Source organism: Abramis brama (genome assembly GCF_963993115.1).
Source record: "Abramis brama genome assembly, chromosome: 1".
In the NCBI taxonomy this organism is placed as follows: Eukaryota; Metazoa; Chordata; class Actinopteri; order Cypriniformes; family Leuciscidae; genus Abramis; species Abramis brama.
This window is the reverse complement of record NC_139963.1, coordinates 74,323,206-74,340,768: the sequence shown is the minus strand read 5'-3', so window position 1 is coordinate 74,340,768 and position 17,563 is coordinate 74,323,206.

Sequence of the window (17,563 nt, the reverse complement as noted above, 5' to 3'; positions counted from 1 at the left end):
TGAAGTCCGCAGCCTTCGAAGGATGCAGTCTTCACATTGGGACACAGCTTGTAAGTTGATGTTCATGTTGGCCTGTAACACCACTGAGCAAGGCAGAGTTTAAAGAGGAATCACAGAACTGATTAATAGGCTACAGTATATGAAAGAAACAAAGGGAAGTGTCCAAAAAAAGTGAGCACTATATAGGTCATACAATAATAATTCTCAGAATAGCATGTTTAAAAAAATGATTATTGATCTAGAATATGGAAATAGAGGGAATAGTTGCAATTTAACAGAAACGGTTGGACATGTTATTTTTTTTTGTTATTTTTTTCTATAATTACTCGCAATCGCACACATTTTATATTGTAATAATTTCACATTTAGTATGCAAATCAACGAAACAACAGAGGCAGTAGGCCTATATTTTACTCTCAGAATAGCATGTTTAAATAAATGATTATTGATCTAGAATATGGAAATATAGGGAATAGTTGTAATTTAACAGAAACTGTTGGACATGTTATTTATTTTATTTATAATTTATATTTTATTTTATTTAATTTTTGTCAGCATCAGCCAAACAACATGCGACCTGGAGCGCCCTCCAGTGGCAACAGGCCAGACTGAATTACCAAAAAACATCTCAGTTCCTCCCCTCTTAATCACATTTTCATATATCCAAACATATAGAAACACAAGGAGTTCAACTTAAAGCATGGCAATAACGGGATCGCTTTCTAATGTAACTGAACACTATTAGTTGGTGTCACTCCAGATCAATGTAAACTCAGTTATGAGGTATACAACACAAATCATGACATTTGTCATATTTTTTCTTTCTTTTTGAACTACCCAAACTTTAAACGTTTTATAAGTGTAGCCTGTTATGTGGTTTGTGGAGCCGGACAGGAAAACTCCTAACACTTTAGGAAGGTGTCGTCCGAGAGCTGTGTTTCAGGTGCACAAGAATACACACGTTTCTCTGTACCGTCTCCATCTCGGCATCTATCCACATTATTAGCAGCCTCTTCATCCTCCTCATTTTGCAAGATTTGTAAAATGTCCCCCGACTGAAAACTGTTTTTAAAAGAAAACCCACCACTTCAGGTCGACTTTGCACTGGAGCCATCCTTTTTCTCTCTATCTTTTTTTTTTTTCGGGGGAATGCGAGATCCGATCTGTTATCCAGACACAGAAGGCTCTTGATGTGGATGGGTGTAAACGCACCGTGTCCTGGTTGGCTTTAAAAGAACGTTGATCGCATGTTAATGCCAAGAATTTAAAGTGTATGTAGTAGATTGAGCTCATTCTAGCACTTCCAGTGTTGCCACTAGGGGGCGTCTGTTGGGTTCTGTGGGATAGCCAGGCCGTGCGGATGTGATCCTGTAAGATAAGAGCAGTTATTAGTAAACTACCCTCCTGCATTCCTCTCTCTCTTGTGTGGTCTTTTCATAGTTACCACAGTTTACTTAAACACTTTCTGTGTCAGAGTTGGGTTATTTCCAAGTGCTGGTTTAGGACAGTAAATGTTGAAGTTAGGTGTTATGTGATGCATTTCTGAGAAAAGGGAGAGATGATCATTTGTGTTTGACATTTAGGAGTGTTTCTGTGGTCATGCAACTTCTGGGGCATGTTAAAGTTCAAAACGGTGCGCAACGTTTCCGGGTTGAACGTCATGTTTCCTGGAAACGGTGTGCACCGGTGTGCAACGGGGTTTGAGATGCGTTTTCTCTTGTTTGGTGGGTGTGTCAGAACTGCAGTCCAATCAGCAGCAACATGTATATAAAGCACGCCGTATTAAAGTGAACTCGCACAATGGGTTCAAGGAAAGTAATTTACAAATGTGTTCGATGCAGCTCGGTATACGCAACAACTGAGGATATTAGAAGACATGTTTGTCGAAAGTTTTATTGTAAAAAATGTAGGATATCAACATAATGATGTAGTTGTTTATATTTTTAGCTTCATTGCAAGCGTATTGGTATAGAAATAAACAATGGTAATTAAGTGCTTTTCCTAAAAATGAGAAAGAAAATGCAGGGTATTAAAACAGTATGAACTACAAATAAAGTCAGTATGTGAGGCTAAATAGATGTGTTTTAGTCTGAATTAGGTAAGATGTGTGCTTCAGCTTCAGCAATGCCTTCACTCGACTGGGATGTTCTGAGCGGCAAGTGCAGTAACTGTAACATCGGGCATATTTTGTAGTATTAAACACATATTTATACCGACTTCATCAGGCTCCGAAAATTCTTCACAAAGAACACAAAGAATGGCCTTCTCAGCTGCCATAGTTGCAACTCTTGCATCATCAGAACAGTGTGTTCAACGCATCACCGTTTCTGTTTAAAAAACGTTGTGCAACGTTTTGTCGGGGCTGAACGCAGCCCTGAATAAAAACAATCACCAGGTAACCATCATCACCTGATCTCGTTTCACTTTAGCTCTCTTTGCTGCAACAAATGTGTTTGACACACACACCGTCACAGCGGCCAAAACAGACAAACCATAAAAGAAGAGTTAAGAGCCCAACTAATGGAAACACTAATCACTGTTATGGTGACTTCACATGAAACACATTAGAGTTAAACCTCTGTTAACTCTCAGTAAGAGCTTCTGTAGACGTCTGACAGAAATAAAGTCCGTCTGGTTAGTAATAAGTGAAGCTGGTAATGCTGTTTGTGGAGTTGTTTAATCCTCCTCTTCTGAGATCTTCACAGATGTAATGTCTTCCTTTCTCTTCAGTGGATTTCATCTAAGACTGTGTCTGAAGTCAGTTGTAGTTCTTGTGTTTCTGCTCGTCTCTTCTTCTGTTCTCTTCTTTCCTTCAGCGATTCTGCTTGTTAACAGGCTCATTAAGGCTGAGATGACTCCATATTTAATATACACAGGTTTTGTGGCTCAGATAAGGTCCAGTTCTGGTTTATTTCTTTGCTCTTGACTGACATGTGGCATTGCTATGGCCTGCTTGTGGCCCAGATCTGGCAAACAGGAGCGGTCCAGTCAAGTGATGTGTCCTGTCACCTCTGCTGTTTTCTGTTTATACCAGTGGTATAAGAGTGCAGCATGAGAATTATAAATTATACAAATATGCAGATGATGTGGCACTTTTATGGAAAGACTGTGAACATTTTGAGTACGAGGAGCAGGTTTTGAAACTAGAAAAATGGAGTGAAGCAATTTCTTTATTGATACAGGTAAGTTAAACAAAAGAGTTGATGTTAAATTATTCAGAGCCTGTAACAGAAATAATGTTATGCGATCAAACTGTTGAAATTGTGAAGACTTTTAAGTATTTGGGAACCATGATTGACTGTAAATTGAATTTCTCTGATAATGTGAATCTTATTTGTAAGAAAGCAAATCAAAGGCTATTCTTGTTAAGGGAATTGAGAGAATTTTCTGTAAGTCAGGATGTTCTGCAAAGAGTTTACATTAGTTTAATTGAGAGTGTTTAGGGTATAATATAACTGTGTGGTTCGGGAGAGTTACATCTGTGAATAAAGTAAAATTAGACAGAATTACAAGATTAGCAGGAACAATTATAGGATCTAAGCAGAAATCAGTCGCACAGTTATATCAAAGTGCAGTTCAGAGAAAAGCCTTGACTATAGCAAGAGACACAACACACTCCTGAATCATGTTTTTGGGTTATTGCCATCACGTCGCCGCTACAGAACACCAAAAGCGACCAAAGCAATATATAAACAAACTTTTGTACCAAATGCAATAAGTCTGTTGAATAAGAGGAAGGAGATGTGGATATTTTAATTTTGATGTGTATTGTTAATTGTTTTGTGATTGTATTTTGTGAGACCAAAGACCAATTTTCAGCTAAGGCTGAACAATAAAGTACTAGTTCTATAACTAACTAACTAACTTACTTTGTATTTATTTATTTTTTGCCCATTTTCTCCAGAATTGCTCTAAAAAAGCAGAAAAGGGTACTTTTGAAAAATATGAACACAGGGGTGCAATGTTAACATTACTGCATCATTAACACTGTAAAATATGGCACAGGACATGCATACAAAATACTTCAGAAATCATATTTCTGGATACTCAAATGTGGTTAAAACCTTTGTAGACATGGCTTACAAAAACACATAAAAGTGAAACCCCATTGCCTTATACTGCTTTTCTTATTGTTGTGGGCTTTATAGGGTGAGTGATGTTTCCTATAATACACAAGTGAGACAGACTACTGCAAATATTAAACTAATATTAGCACAAGTTCTGCCTCAAACCACCTGAGAAATGAAGCCACGCAATGATGACGAAGGAGTTAAGAGGAAGTTTATAAGAAATAAAAACTTGTGGGTTTTAACTGTGGTTTCGCTAGCTATTTGAGTAAGTGAAAACATAATACTTACATTTAAGTGTGAATTTGCCGTCCACCACTGAACTCTCGGCCTCCTTGTTTTTTTTAGTTTTTTTTATAACAATGCTGTCGTCTCTGGCGCACAATGACTTATGGGGTAGGATAGGCCGCTGAGGATGCATTTCTGTATCCTTCCTTTCACAGGGAAAAGAAGGGTGCATTTGGCATTGCTTTTGAATCAGGGTAGCCTTTGCATTCGGCCAATCGGCCTTTAAATGCGACCTTCGAAGGATGCAGTCTTCACATTGGGACACAGCTATTGAATAAAGTGCATATTTGACTACACTAGGGCTGGGTAAAAAAATATTGATTTCTCGATTTTAATCGATTGTCATTTTTACGAACCGATATCGATTCTTAAATCCCAAGAGTCGATTAGTCATCCTGTTTTCTGATGATGAATGAATGGAGCATTGTAGCGCGCATCCCATCCAATAAATCACAATAGTATTTTGTTAGCCTCATATGTTTTTTAAATAGGACATAGGCAATTATGCTATGAGGCTAACGATTTGTACTTTGTTATTATTGATATGAAACAAAGTCTCAGATTTCAAATTACGTCCATAAGTGCGCTGTGGCGTGAGATCGCTCTGGCTCAGCTCAAGAGAAGCACGTGATCTTCTCCTCCGCCTTAATAACACCAGTTACAGCACGAAATAAACATGAATGAGCTTCTGAAAGTGTGTTAAAAGATAAGAGTACAACTTATCGAAGTCCATATCATGTCACATGGAGTCGCTCAATCAGTGTTTCAACCGTGGAAAGACGTCAGTAAATGTCATGTAACGTCACATTTACCTCAGAAAAACCATAAACTCGTTAGTCAGCTAGAAAAAATAACTCTAGAGAGGAGCATTTTGTTAAATATATTTTTTAAATATATAAATATACGACACATATGTCATGTTTCTGCCTCGTCCAACATAATAAAATCATATTCTAAACAATCAAATGCTTTGTAATAATCAGAAAAGGTGCTAAAATATATAGGCTATCATTATGTCTGCATCATATAGTACTGATTATTTATATCTTCTTCTAGGAACAGACACAACACACTCAGTGAGTATAGTATAGGGAAAACAACTTGTTCTCTTATTACTTTGTCAGCATCAGCCAAACAACATGTGACCTGGAGCGCCCTCCAGTGGCGACAGGCTAGACTGAACTAACCCCAAAACACCTCAGTTTCTCCCCTCTTAATCACATTTTCATATCTCCAAACTTATAGAAACACGAGGAGTTCAACTTAAAGCATGGCAATAACGGGATCACTTTCTAATGTAACTGAACACTATTAGTTGGTGTCACTCCAGATGAATGTAAACTCAGTTATGAGGTATGCAACACAAATCATGACATTGGTCATATATTGTCTTTCTTTTTGAACTACCCAAACCTTAAACATTTTATAAGTGTAGCCTGTTATGTGGTCTGTGGAGCCGGACAGGAAAACTCCTAGCGCTTTGGGAAGGTGTCGTCCGAGAGCTTGTTTCACCGTGGTCTGAAGCACACATACTGTTTCACTGACCGGCGAAGACCATCCCTGTCCAGCTTTATCGAGTGTCTGCGATGGAAAGTCCACTGATTGAGGGAATTTCAGGATGACAGTCCAGCATCTGATCCATACGTCTTTTCCAGAGTTGCGAATTGCCCAGCTCTGCTCCTGTCTGAGAGGACACAAGTGCTGTGTGGCCTATTTCTGTACTGTAGCAAAAAAGCATCTGTTGCAATAACACTGGCTCTTTGGAGGATTTCAGAGAACGTTTAAATGTCTGCACAAAACGCTCCGCCAGGCGGACTGGGGCAGAGCGCACAGGCTTCTCTCCATTTGCTTTTAGAAAAGAGCCAACTACTGACGACTGCCCTGTCAGGAGAAGCATACGTGAGTGTGTCCTATTTGAAGCCTGTCATCCATCTGTTAAATACAGAGGTTTTGTATCCAAAAGAGGGTGATACCGAACTGACTCAGGAGATCAAGACTAAGGTTCTCGATTACTTGAATGACAAGTATACTGACCCAGCAACAGATGAGCTACTCATCATGGCTACCTTTCTTGACCCAAGGTTTAAGACCATGTACAAATCCACTGAGAAGCTTGAGGACATCAAGGTAAGAGCTGCCTCAGAGATAGAAAACCTTCTGGTGGAGAACACTGGCCTGGTAGAATCATCATCTCTTGCAGAGGATCAACCTGAGAGGGAGAGAGAAGCAGCCACGGCTCCAGCAGATCCACTACCATCAGCCAAGAAGCCTAAGAAGAGCCTTTAAGAAGACCAGCAGTGCATCTGCCTATGCCTCATGTTCACAGAAGCAGATCAGCGAGCAAGAGCTAAACCGCTGCATTCTGGCAATGGCATGTGAGACAGATCCTTTGGAGTGGTGGCGATTTCATGGATCTAATTTCCCACGTGTGAGTTGTCTGGCAAAGAAGTACTTATGCATCCCTGCCACAAGTTCGCCCTCTGAAAGGGCATTCAGCACTGGGGGCAATGTGGTCACATGTAGCAGGGCGGCACTGAAGCCAGAACTGGTCAACAGGCTGGTGTTCCTGGCACAGAACTTGTGAAGAAGTTGATGCGATGTGTTCGAGTTCAAGTTGATACTTGATGGCTGAGGCTTGAAGTTTGATAATTAAGTTTGTATTGATGACCCTATTTTTCATGTAGTAATTTTCTTTATCTCCTATATACTTTAAATACAGTATTTTATTTAATTTTACATATTTATTGTGTTGCAGGTTTGCACAGTTTTAAAAAAAACAAAAAAAACAATTGCACAATTAAAAACAAAAGAAGAAAGTCGTTAGTACTAGCTGAGGCTTCAAAAGATTTGTTTGAAACCATTACAGAGTTATAACATATTTGAGTTTGTAATTACTGTATTTTCCATGTAGCAAAATACTTTCATTTTCTTCTCCTGTGTTCATTAAATATTTTATTTCAAGTTATGTAATATTTAATGTAATTCATACCGGCCTACCTCATGTTGCACGTTTGCACTTTTTGATAAAAACAATGGCACAATAAAAAAAGATTGTTCAGGTCTATGTCCAATGAAATCCCTCACCTTTTTCTAAGTATATAAGGTTAAAATACATATTTTGCCTGTATTTTAAGGTGTACTAAAATGTGATTCCAATTTCTTTTTTTCTCATATCGCAATATAATATCGATATCGTCTGAAAAGTGAAAAATATCGTGATATGAATTTTAGCTCATATCGCCCACCCCTACGTGCTAGCGACCAGAATACCCTAGCAACCGCCTAGCAACACAATAGCAACCACCCAGAACACCCTAGCAACCGCCTAGCAACCACCCAGAACACCTTAGCAACCCACTAGAAATACCTTAGCAACTTTTTAACTTCAAACTTTCTGGTCCAAGCTTTCTCAGGCCAACTTAAAGTTTGTCTCGATCTAGTTAAGTTAATTTCCTCGCACTCCAGAGACCAGTTCTGTTTATGTCCGTACGCAACATTGCATTTAATGGGTGAGGAATCAGCCAAACAACATGCGACCTGGAGCGCCCTCCAGTGGCAACAGACTGAATTACCCCAAAAACATCCCAGCTACAGCTAGATAGATGGTATTTGTGTAGTTAGATGATGGAGGGGAGTGTGTAGGAGTGTTTTAAAGAGCTGTGCCGTGTAATAACGTGAAGAAGAGCTTTTCTCTGAGGATAATCCGACTCGGCTGATTCACACTCTTTCATGTGTGTGTGTGTGTGTGTGTGTGTGTGTGTGTGTTGTAGTTCTGAGTTTTAAAGTTTATATGAACATGATAACTCCGTCTACGCTGGACTGGGGAAGAGCTGATTTTTCCACTTTATAAACTGATTTCTATTTGATCACGATTTCTATTGTGGAGATAACCCCTAGAGGGCAGTGCAGTGCCGGAGTTTCACTTGTGTAACACCGTTCGTACTATTAAGTTGATTAAAAACATTGGAGACATTTTACAGCATTTTGACCACATTACCCTTTTCCCTCTGTGTCTGTATTTCTAATTTCCATGATAAATACAACGCTTCCTATGCATTAATTTCCCCCCAAAATCAGTAAATGTTCTCTCTAATAGAGTTTTTTTTTTTTTTATTGTTAAATATATTTTAACAATTATAATTGTCAAATTTTCCAGATGGCATTCAAAACTTGAGGGACGCAAGAGGACGACTCATTGAGCTTTACTGTTTTTATTTACCTCTGTTTGCAGAGGTGTCGCAGAAGTGATCAAAACAAATATACATTAATATAAAAAATATTATATAAAACTAACATTTAACATCTCATTCACCATCACCACATTATTAACTATAATCAACTAAATCAAATGCCTTGACATTCAATTATAAATGTTGAAAGCACACCTTTCAAGCTCAAATAATTGTTCAACACAAATCATGCAAATCTTAGCATCAATTCCATCAAATAAGCTGAAACACAATAATTACATTTTACAACTTCAAAGCTGATATTTTACATCAACATCATTTAAATAGTTAATGTTCACACCAGTTGCGTCTTCAAGCTTGAATTTGATCTGAATGTGTGAAAGTCTTTGTTAGTCAATGAGGAGATCTTCTCCAAACTCTTCTTCTTCTGTTGATATTTGCGGCAGACTAGACACGACAATGGCGTATTGCTGCCCTCCTCAGTTCATTTGAAGTATTACAGTTTTTCTCACTTGTTTACACACAAATACTGGTACTTGAGACACGTTGAACACCATGCACCCCCACCCCCCGAACCAATCCTGCGAAACTACAAGCACAATTCCTGCTTTACACTCAAACTGCAGCTCTAAAACACACTTTTTCCAAAACTCTACACACAATTCTCTGCACTTGGCACAATTTTCATGCAGAAAATCTCTTGTTTCACAAGGAACACACACTGCCTCATCACATGGGCAAACACCCGTCACACAGTTTTACAATCAGCAATCAGAGCTTTAGCATAAAAGAGAGGTTTTTTTTTTTTTTTTTTTTTTTCAGTGTTCAACTGGTTCTTATAAATGTCTATTCATATGATGGTTTGTGTGTGCCATTTGAAAACAAAATACCATTTTGAGAAGAAATAACATTGTTTTGAATGTAAAGTTTTCTTTTGCAGGAGAATTGAGGGGTTTTGCTCATTGTGTGTGTGTGTGTGTGTGTGTGTGTGTGTGTGTGTGTGTGTGTTTTGAAAAGTAGAAAGCTAGCTAGGTAATGCTTGTCAGTGCCATATACAGTACTCGATAAGTCCTCAAGATGGCGGCAGTCAACTGGAAAAAGAGCGGATGACGTAAGAGGTCACGTGACTGATATTCATGTATAGGCAACGTCAGCACATTGAAATTAGCAAGCCTCATTTGTTGAATGTGAAATGTGTCAAGAAGCTCAGGGCAAGTAATGAACTGGTGTTTGAGTTGATAAAGGAGTCTGGATCTGATATATTCTCAGGGCTGGAGAGAGTAAAGCAGAACGTTATAATCCATGTGTAGAAACTCTTCCAGAAGACATTGTCATTGTCATGGATGGTGGAGAACGTTTCAGTAGTAAACCAATTTTATTACTAATAATTTAATGATTTTATTTATAGAATTGAACTTGTTTCATTCAACCAATAACTGATTTGATTGTTCACTTCCAGTTTTAAATGATTGTTGTCCAACTATTTTAGCTTTACTAAAAAACATTTTTTTGAACGGGAACTCACGCCTCTTGCCCTCTCTAAGTGGAACTTACTCGTGTGTCTTTATTTAGTTAAAGATAGTGTTTCCTCGTTATTTCGAGCTGGTGTAGTCGCTAAGAATCGAGCCACTTGCTACATGAGCAATAATGAAAAATACATTTGCACTGAAATCCACTCAGCAACACTTCTCAGAGTTTCATCTCAGGCTGTCAGATGAGAGGAAGTTAATAACCACAGGAGGAGATGATGATGTTTAAAGGAGGAGCTGTAACTATATATAATGCAGAGGAAGAGCTGTAACTATATATAATGAAGAGCAAGACTGACAGAAACAGAAAATGGCTGATAAGTGTGATCTGTGTCTGCTGGGACTGATCATTCTCTCTTCACTTCTCACAGGTAAAGAAATCTGTATTTTCTCTAAAGACATTTAGTGGAATTAGTCTGGAAAGAGTTCATTTGAACATGCTCAGTTTATTCTTGCACACATTCACGTTGTGATCTCAGAGTTGTGTATTGATACACACAGATCATACTGTATTATTCCTGATACTGGACATAGTGTCACTCAAACATCTGATGATGAAGAATTATCTTCATATTAAGAGTGTGTCAGTGATTTGAACAGCTCTCTGATAAAGACTAATAATTTATTCTGGAGAGTGTGTGGTTTGCATTAAATGAGAAATAAAAGACTGTATTTGAATCTTCTGTTTTTTAATTGTGTTTCAGGAACCAGTGGAGTGGATCATGTGTTCATCAATTCTGGTGAAAATGTCTCTCTGTCCTGTAATAAAGCTCTTTCTGACTGCAAATCAACTACATGGATCTACTATAAGAGTCATCCAGCAGTTGAACTGATTACTGGAGGGATAAAGAATAAAGACACAGAGAGACATGAGAGACTGAGTCTGGAGTCTGACTGCTCTCTGAACATCAAGAACGTCACAGGAGAAGATTATGGATATTACAGATGCAGACAATATGTGAATGGAGAACAACAAGGACCTGATGCTGATGTTTCTCTGCATGTTCTTCATGGTAAGTTTATGCTTATCTGGTCAATTTAAAAACTCAGATGATGATTGAAGAGTCTGTGATTTGTGTCTTGTTTTCAGTTTCAGTGTCTTCATCATCTTCATCATCATCATTTTCATCCTCACAGACTGAGATCAGTCCAGGCCGCTCTGTGACTCTCTCCTGTCGGTTGTATTCATATGCTATATACTCCTGTGATGATTTGGTCAGTTATGAGGGAGTTGAGCTGTTGTGGGTGAATCAGGCTGGTGTTGATCTGAAGACAGACTCCAGATATCAGATATTATCATCATCAGATCCAGATCACTGTATCCTCAGTCTGACTACAACACTCCTGAATGAAGATGACAACAGAGAGTGGAGATGTCAGCTTACTCACAGAGATCAACTCGAGACCTCAGTCAGATACACTGTCAAGTATTCAGGTGAGAAAACGAATGAGTCTCATGAATCAGTGTTAAAAGTCATCCTGTGTTTTAACTAGTTAAAATATAATGATGCTTTTGTACAGTATGAATCATCTGAACAAACATTCGTCCTTTACAGCTCCAGCTGATTCAGCGACAGCAGTGAGTCCTTCTACACGAGGTACATGATGCTTTTACGCCACTGATGATGTTATTCACAGCTTCGTCTAACATAATTCTATAGAAAATATGAATGTTACCATATAGATATTTTACCTCACTGAAATATGTAAGATTTGATTGAAATCACATTCCGGTCGTCATCTGTGCCGATGGCTTTTGTCTTTGTCTATAATTGTCCCCAATCATCCTTTTCAGCTCAAGCTAATACAACAACACCAGACATAGACTCTTATCATTCAATTACAAACACAAAAGGTACATAATCACAGTGTTTTGTCTGTCTATAATTGTCCCAATCTGCCCTGTCCGTCTCTGACTCTGCTCGATCTCTTCTTCAGTCACAGTGATGTCTGGCGCTGCAGTCGCTGTTCTCCTTCTTGCTCTTCTCTGGCTGATCTGCAGAAAAAGAGCTGGTGAGTTATGAGGGAAACGCCTTTTCTCAGAATTTTGAAGCCTTTAACTCAAAGCCGTAGTGCCACTGCACACCGATAACAGTGCAGCGATCTGAGGTTTGTCAGTGGGAACTGCATGAATCTATGGCGAAGAGGCGTGTCTGCGGCAGCCAATCGCGGCTCAGAGCCTGCAGAAGGGGGCGGGGCATCTGCCTATTAAAGCAGCTCATATCCGGCATAGGGATCAGTAGGCATGTCGCGATAATTAAATAACCGTCTGATCGCGATTATTTGATCTAACCGCGATTGTTTCAGGCAACCGTGATTATTGCGCGCTTTTATAGGCCTACGGCACAAGGGGGAGTCATGGACCGAAAGAAACAGACAAGCACTAATTAAGTTTTCCTGCAATATATTCAAAGTCATCTGAAGCCATTCCATAGCTTAATGTTTGGGAGAAGTATATTTACATCATTTAATTAAAGTTTGGAAAGCTCGTCTTCCCTCCCCTGCAGCTGTCAATCATTCTCCATTCAAACAGCGCGGGCGCCTCGCCCGGTTACGGCAGGATGCCCGGTAAAACGTTATAATGCTTGATCTGTAGAAAAGGGGCTATGGATTTGCATAAAATGAATTTAAATGTCTGGAGTTTGCTGTTTTTAAATGACTCGCTACCGTGTGACTGTTAGATCACACACATCACAAGGACTATGAATTGGCATCAAACGCACAATAACTGGAATTTAAAACTGAATAACCAAATGATCAATAAATTGTTGGACAGATATACACTGTACAAAGCGCTCTCCTTCAGCGCTTCCTGCCTCTAGTTTGGGCCTATCGACTCCAAGGTCGTCCTCAAGCCAAGGCATGGCTATGTGCCAAAGTTATTACACCGTCCGCTTTTCCCGATTCTCTTACTCTGCCTTGTTCGGGCTTTAGGAGTATATATACAGCGCTCTGTCCATTTCAGCGAGTCAGAGCAGCTCTTTGTATGCTTTGGTGGGTTTCCGGTCATGAATCAGAGAGTATCCCCCTGGATAGTGGACACTATCACGTTGGCTTATGCTTCGGTGGGCCTTCAATGCCCCATAGGAGTCAGAGCACACTCCACCAGAGGCGTCTTCATGGCCGTGGTCCAGTGGTGTGTCTATTGGCCACATCTGTGCCACAGCCGGCTGGTCGTCGCCTTCACCTTCGCCAGATTTTACAAATTGAAGATCACTGCGCCGCAGGCACAGATCCTCCCTGTCTAGCTGGAGTTCACCTCAGAGGGAGCTCAACCCACTATGATCTCTCCGGAGGCGCCGACCTCAGTCCGAGCCCCTTTTGCTCTGCATAACTTGTCCTTCCCTAGCCCTAACCCCCCTCAAAACATTCCTACCAGACCAAATACAACACCATGTCTTAGTCCGGTCGGACAACATGGCGGTAGTGTCCTAAATAAACCACCAAAGTGAACTCAAGTCATGGCCTCAGTACAGACTAGCCCGGCACCTTCTTCAACCTGCGCTCTCTGAGAGACTGTAATACTGCAATACTCGTTCCCGTTATCTCAGGGAGCTGAGGTTACATAACCGAGACGTTTTTATCTCTCACTTTAATGATTGAACAAAATCTTATTGCTAAGATTCTGTGTTTTGCACATGTGTGTTTGATCATAAATACTCATATTTCATGAGGCACTTGTTTTCAGATAATAAAAGAGGGACTGGCGACTCTGCGGTGAGTTCAGTAATGCAGTGATTTAGATTTGATTACTGTCTTTAAAGCTCAATAAAGTGTCACTCATGCAGTTTAACTGTTTGTTCTGAAGGTCAAAGATGAGGATGAACATACAGGGACGTATGAGACGATCAACATGTCCATTCCTCCCGCGGCAAGAGCCAATGTGAGTCCACTAAATCACCAAACATTACGTTCAATAATATGATTTACTAAAGGCTTTTGTGTTATTCTACATATCATAGTGAGAGATATGTCTGATGTGTGTGTTAAACTTGACTCTGCACGTTTGCATTGATGTTTAGGAGCAGACAGATGATGTGACTTATTCTGAGGTCACTTCTTTCAATACAAAGCCTGTAAAATCACTCAATGTGAGTAGATACCAGCACATGAGTTTGATTCTTTACGCCTCTGTGAACAAGAACAAGACCTTCACAAATAAACATCAATGATCCAGATCATGAGCTCATCATATCAGGAGCAGACGGGAAGATTTCATCTCTCTTGGGTTTGGAGGAATTAAATGTGTGTGTGTGTGAACGAGCAGATATTTGTTGAATGTCCTGTGAATATGAAAGAGGTTTATTGTGAATCATCATCCGGTCAGAGCACAGAATCTCATCTATATGATCACAGCTACAGTAAAGTTAGAGACTGAAGCCCTCATGTGTTTTCACACAGGCCAGACTCAATCTAGCGTCTCACAAGCCTCTTCCATGAGTCGATAGTCTGTTTATCCGCTGGATTTCTGTCTGAAAATCTTCATGCAGAAGCTCATGCTGAAATGATCCTCTTGCTTCAGCTTGTATATCAGCTGTTTCTTCTACAGAGAGACGTCCGTCTGAGAATTACATCAGTGTCTGCTCGCATTATATTGCTATAAAATATTCAAAAATTTGACATTGCAGTGTGTATATGTCACACAATTAAATGTCAGATATGTCTCCTTCAGATATGTCTTTTTTTCCACTTGTCTTTTTTGAACACACACACACACACACACACACACACACACACACACACACACACACACACACACACACACCATTATATCATTAACACACGGAAACTCAAAAGGTCTTCAACACAACCAGTCAAAAAAATTAGAGTTCGGTTTAACTTGATAATATGTGACTGTTATACAGTATAATTTAGATACTGTATATATAATAAAATATCATATTTATATTTCATATTATATTTTTATATATTTTGCATGAGAAAACATAAGAAAAAGGTCAATAAAGATTGAGAATCAATGTTCAGAAATTATTAATTATTGTTATATTTTGAACTACGCTGTATAGCTGTGTTTTGTAGTGTGTTTGTTGACAAACTCAAATTTGTTTATTTTTAATTATAAAAAAATGCCATTATTTTATATGAAAAAGTTAATAATAGTATTTTAGTTTGTCTTGTGTATTGTTTTGATTTAATCTGTCATATGTCCATATTGCAATGAACCCCCACCAATGGGGCATGTTGTCACATTACACTTCCATTCAGGGGTGTTTCTAGGTTTAAATACACTGAACCTTAAGTAAGGTTAGGTTTATACAAACTGAGAAAGTCAAAAGTGTGCGTTTGCGCCCCCTACTGTTCATTAAGGACAAGAAAACTGACCATTTGTCAAATTTGAATGACCGTTTAGAGATTTTTGCTGTGTGATTCAGTTTAATTCAGATTTCTAGGTCGTTTGCCTGAATGATTCAGTTAACAACACTTTCCAATCGGTAACTGCAAACAAACAAACAAACAAGTTTTACAACAACAAAACAACTTACAATCATCAAGAGAGTCTCTGCTGTCATTCCTTCTCATGATCCACGATACATTTCCGCTGTTTCCTTCAGTCTTCTGCAGTTCTTGAACATTTCCTGAAACAATCCATCACACACACACACACACACACGCACACAAACACACACACACCTGCTTCTCCTCCATCTGTGTTTCACCCTCACAAACTCCAGCTTCATGTTCCTTAACTTTACCCTTTCCTTCTTGTTATATGCTTGGTTCACTCTGTCAATCACTCTATTTTCTACAAATAAAGAATCTCACAACCGCATACCAACACAGTTCAACCATACATGAGCTGTGTCCCAATATGAAGTCTGCATCCTCCGAAGGCCGTATTTGAAGGCCGATTGCCAGGGCCGGATCTACCATATGGGCAATCTGGGCACGTGCCCAGGGGCCCTTGAGCAGAGAGGGGCCCTCCGTGATCGGAGTTTTTTTTTTGTGCGCTACATAAAAATAGTATACACAAGGCTTGGCCTCGATCTTGATAATTAACCAATCATAATAATAATAAAAAAAAAAGAAAAAGTTTATATTACATTATATGATTCTGCTCTTATTCATGCAAATGCTTTTAAACAATTCATGTGTGACAAGACAAAAGTTTGACTGTGACACACACACACACAGAGAGAGAAAGACAGCACGTCAGAATACAGTTCTCTTTCGTGCTTGAACTTACAATAACACACACAATTATGCCAAAATGTCCGTTTTTTGTCGAGTATCTTCAAAACATAAGAGCAGTCTTGTGATGAACGTGACGAGGTGTGAGAGAACGAGTCGCGTGTGAGATCAGCGTCTCTGTCGCAGCGGCTGCTCTTAAAGAGACAGCAGCCAATAAAGCTTTCTGTCAGTAAAGTTAACAAAGAACAAAAAGAACAGAGAAAATTACTCACTGCTCTTGACTAAAGAACGTTTTTAGCTTTAATAAGGATTAGTCTATATTTCATTTATAATTTATGCAGTGCAGACTGTTTGATAACTTTATTCAATATCGGTATATGTCCTAGGCCTACCTGTTAGACAGTAAGGACAATGGTAAATATGACATATATTTTTTACTATTGTATTATTGAGACAAATAACAAGTTTGCAAAGATGTCAATATTTAATTTAGTAAAAAAATATTATTTTAATTTGAAAACAGTGCATTTAGTTGTTGTTGCTAGTTTGAGTTGAGAAATACACATTTCAGCATTATCACTAATCTGTGTGTGCATTTTACTTGAGAACCAAGCAAGTTGACTCATGAAACCATTTGTTTATTATATCGCAATTGCATATCGCAATCGCAATATTGACCTCAATAATAGCAATATGACATTTTCCCCAAATCGTGCAGCCCTACTTTTCAGAAAAAAAAAATTGTATCATTGTCTTGTGAATTTGTCATTCAGCTTTTGACCAAAAGTGATTGGCATGTCAAATCCCACACCTGGTGGGCCTTAGTAGAGTGTGTGTGTGTGTGTGTGTGTGTGTGTGTGTGTGTGTGTGTGTGTGTGTGCGTGTGTGTGTGTGTGTTTGTGTGCGCGTGTAGCAGAGAGAGCTTACAGTGATATTGATGTTGGTCTCGGGCTGGGGCCGGGTTAGGGATTGAGAAAACTGTGGATTGAGTGTGTGTGTGTGTGTGTGTGTGTGTGTGATACGATGGGTCCTGTCTCGACTCTTTGACTCGTTCAGAATCGCCTTTGACCGCTTCAGAGTGGCTGGCTACGGGCATGCACAAACATGTCCTTAAAACAACCCTTAACGTTTGTTTTCAAAACTGTGCAACTCACCGAGTGGTTAGTGGTGTTCGTTGATGATTAAAAACAAATATATCGGCGAAATGTATGATTTCAATCCGTGTTATTTGCTATAGTGGAACTATTTTTTCAGATACCTCACAACCACGTATAAGCTTCCGCTCGATATTTGAGTCTGAAGCGTCTTTTCCGTTTCCGGTAGCGCAGTAATATCAACG